Source organism: Myzus persicae, unplaced genomic scaffold (genome assembly GCF_001856785.1).
Source record: "Myzus persicae strain clone G006 unplaced genomic scaffold, MPER_G0061.0, whole genome shotgun sequence".
In the NCBI taxonomy this organism is placed as follows: domain Eukaryota; kingdom Metazoa; phylum Arthropoda; class Insecta; order Hemiptera; family Aphididae; genus Myzus; species Myzus persicae.
In genome coordinates this window covers 8,021-12,136 of record NW_019101398.1, presented here as the reverse complement: position 1 = coordinate 12,136, position 4,116 = coordinate 8,021, and the positions used below count along the sequence as shown (strand labels likewise).

General features: G+C 29.3%; 1 long non-coding RNA gene across 1 annotated transcript in view; it reads left to right on the top strand.

The window, feature by feature from the left end:
- Positions 1-3,580: 3,580 nt before the first annotated feature.
- The window catches only part of LOC111028947, a 3,102-nt gene continuing 2,566 nt past the window's right edge, over positions 3,581-4,116 (top strand). Inside the window, exons 1-2 of the long non-coding RNA XR_002603957.1 lie at positions 3,581-3,853; positions 3,930-4,103. This is a non-coding gene — a long non-coding RNA (uncharacterized LOC111028947). The remainder of the gene's footprint in view (positions 3,854-3,929; positions 4,104-4,116) is intronic.

Genomic DNA, 4,116 nt, shown 5'->3' with positions numbered 1-4,116 from the left:
AAATTTAAAATTATATCAATATTTTTATATTATTTTTTGTATTTTGATTCTTGAAATTCATTTGCCCGCGGGCGCCCATGACTCCCTTCACATTTTTATTTTGAAAATTTAACTCTAGTTCAATTATTTCAAAACCATTTTTTAATTTTTGATTTTCGGTTAGTGCCCCATAAACATTCATTTTTTCATTAGTTTATTAATGTAAATAAATCTATGAGTTTAGAAATAGTGTTATTGTAGACTGCAGACTTTAATATTTATGTTTATATTTTTTTTTGTATTTTGATTCTTGAAATTCATTTGCCTGCGGGCTCATATACCCCCCTTCAAATTTTATTTTCCATAACTTAACTGTAGTTCAACTTTTTATTCACATTTTTTAAATTTTGATAGCCAGCTGGTTCCTTAAAATATTCATTTTCTCATGATATAATTATTGTAAATAGCACTATGAGTTTTGGCATAATGATATTATAGACTGCAGTCTTTAATGTTTGTTTTTAATGCAACTTTTTTCATATTTTTATTTTTTTTTGATTCTCAAAACGCATTTGCCCGCGGGCGCCCATGCCCCCTTCCCATTTTTATTTTAATTTGAATGCTCAATGACTTTTAAGTACCATTTTTAAATTTNATTGAATGCTCAATGACTTTTAAGTACCATTTTTAAATTTAGATAACCAGCATTTAATTATTGTAAATAACACTATGAGTTTGGTAATACCGATATTGTAGACTGCAGTCTTTAAAGTTTTTTTTTAATGCAACTTTTTTCATATTTTTTTTTTTTTTGATTCTCCAAACGCATTTGCCCGCGGGCACCCATGACCCCCTTCCCATTTTTATTTTTAGAATTGAATTCTATCTAATTTTTTTATAATGTTTTTTTATTTCATAACTTAAACCCATTTGCCTGCGGGCTCCCATACCCCCCTTCAAATTTTATTTTCTATAACTTAACTCTAGTTCAACTTTTTATTCACATTTTTTAAATTTTGATAACCAGCTGGTTCCTTAAATTATTTATTTTCTGATGATAAAATTATTGTAAATAACACTATGAGTTTAAGCTTACTGATATTGTAGACTGCAGTCTTTAATGTTTGTTTTTAATGCAAGTTTTTCATAATTTTATTTTATTTTGATTCTCAAAACGCATTTTCTCGTGGTCGCCCATGCCCCCCATCCCATTTTCATTTTTAGAATTGTATTCTATCTAATTCTTTCTAATTTTTTTATATATTTTTCTTTTTTGATTCCCAAAATGCATTTGCCTGCGGGCGCCCATACACCCCTTCTCATTTATTTTTGATGTCAAGTTAGAGCCTCATAAATATTCATTATTTCATTATCTTATTATTGTAAATAAAACTATGAGTTTAGGAATAATGATATAATTATTGTAAATAACACTATGAGTTTAGGCATAATGATATTATAGACTGCATGATGGTCAGTCAGTGCCTCATAAATATTCATTATTTCATGATCTAATTAATGTAAATAAAACTATGAGTTTAGGAATAATGATATTATAGACTGCAGTCTTTAATGTTTGTTTTTAATGCAACTTTTTTCATATTTTTATTTTTTTTGATTCTCAAAACGCTTTAGCCCTCGGGCGCCCATACCCCCATTCTCTAGTTCAACTATTTATTCACATTTTTTTAATTTTGATAACCAGCTGGTTCCTCAAAATATTAGTTTTCTCATGACATAATTATTGCTAATAAAGCTATGTTTTTAGAATACTGATATTGTAGACTGCAGTCTTTAATGTTAGTTTTTAATGTAACTTCTTTCATATATATGACTAATAATACCCGCATTTGCCTGCGGGCGCCCCTGTCCCCCTTCAGATGTTTATTTTTTAAATTAAATTCTCCATGACTTTATGATACTATTTTTAAATTTTGATAACCAGCATTTAATTATTGTAAATAACACTATGAGTTTAGGCATAATGATATTATAGACTGCAGTCTTTAATGTTTGTTTTTTATGCAACTTTTTTCATATTTTTATTTTTTTTGTTTCTCAAAACGCATTTGCCCGCGGGTGCCCGTGCCCCCTTCCCAATTTTTATTTTTAGAATTGAATTCATTCTAATTCTTTCCAATTTTTTTATACATTTTGCTTTTTTGATTCTCAAAACGCATTCGCCCGCGGGCGCTCATGCCCCCTTTCCTTTTTTTTTTTAGAATTGAATTCTATCTAATTTTTTTATAATTTTTTTTTATTTCATAACTTAAACCAATTTGCCTGCGGGCTCCCATACCCCCCTTCAAATTTTATTTTCTATAACGTAACTGTAGTTCAACTTTTTATTCACATTTTATAAATTTTGATAAACAGCTGGTTCCTTAAAATATTTATTTTCTCATGATATAATTATTGTATATAACACTATGAGTTTAGGCTTACTGATATTATAGACTGCAGTTTTTAATGTTTGTTTTTAAATCAACTTTTTTCATATAGTTTTTTTTTTTTTGATTCTCAAAACGCCTTTGCCCGCGGGCGCCCATGCCTCACTCCCCATTTGTATTTTTGGAATTGAATTCTACCTAATTTTTTTTATAATTTTTTTTTTTATTTCATTCGTTAAACCCATTAGCCTGCACGTACCCATGCCCCCCTTCAAATTTTTTTTTCTATAACTTAACTCTAGTTCAACTATTTATTCACATTTTTTTAATTTTGATAACCAGCTGGTTCCTCAAAATATTAGTTTTCTCATGACATAATTATTGCTAATAAAGCTATGTTTTTAGAATACTGATATTGTAGACTGCAGTCTTTAATGTTAGTTTTTAATGTAACTTCTTTCATATATATGACTAATAATACCCGCATTTGCCTGCGGGCGCCCCTGTCCCCCTTCAGATGTTTATTTTTTAAATTAAATTCTCCATGACTTTATGATACTATTTTTAAATTTTGATAACCAGTATTTAATTTTTGTAAATAACACTATGAGTTTAGGCATAATGATATTATAGACTGCAGCTGTCTTTAATGTTTGTTTTTAATGCGAATTTTTTCATATTTTTATTTTTTTTGATTCTCAAAACGCATTAGCCCTCGGGCGCCCATACCCCCCTTCAAATTATTTTCTATAACTTGACCCAAGTTATTTTTCATGAAATCATATTAGAACATGTTTGTTTATTGTTGAAAATAAAGTTTTGAATATTATTATTAGAATATTTTTTTGTTAAGAAAACGTTACACAGACTAATTTTGTAGTTTCTGTTTTAGAAGTATAAAATACAGCAAATTTTACTCTCAGAAAATTATATTTAGCTCCATTAGTTGGAGTGAAAATTTTTTATAAGGCATCTCATAGACTTTTTTCTTTATTTTTAATTGAAAGCGAGTGATGACTGATGAGTAATTATGAAGTACAAAAAATTTACAATTTTAAAACACTCATAATTTGCTTTAAAATTAAAGTATAATAATAAGCCTGAGATACCCTTCTTAGCTTTAAGTTTAAAAAAGATGTTAATTAACTCTAATTTTTAAACTAACAAAGCTAAATGATCTGCTAAGCTTAAAATTTGCCATATGTTTAGGCACCTGTTAGAAAAATATCGACATAGCGTCCTCCTGAACAAAATTGAATAATAAAATCACTTAAATACCTTTCATTCTAAAAGTGAGCATGTAGATTGATGTTTTGTTTGCCTTCAAAGTTGGAGCCAAGTAAATACAGCCAACATTTTGGTGCCTTGCGGTCACGGATGGTGTTGTGATGAGTGTGCGATTCGCTTAGATAAATGCGGTGTCTGCAAAATTGCATTTCCTACAGCACAACCCATCCAAATAATGCACGTTAAATTAGGAGATGGTAATTATGAGTGTATAGATTGTAGCATTTTTCTTTTGTAATTTTATATTAAAAATGTATAATTTTTTATTAAAAGGTAAATGGATGCAAAATACTTCCTTACTCGATCCAACTGGAAGTCAGTGCCTTGGATATATGCACCATGTACCTACAATATGTACCAGACCAGACGCAATACATACTGTTGGACTGTGGCCATGGGTGGTATTGTGCGACATATTGTAACTCAACACCACCGTCCTCATGTGAGGTATGTGGTGATA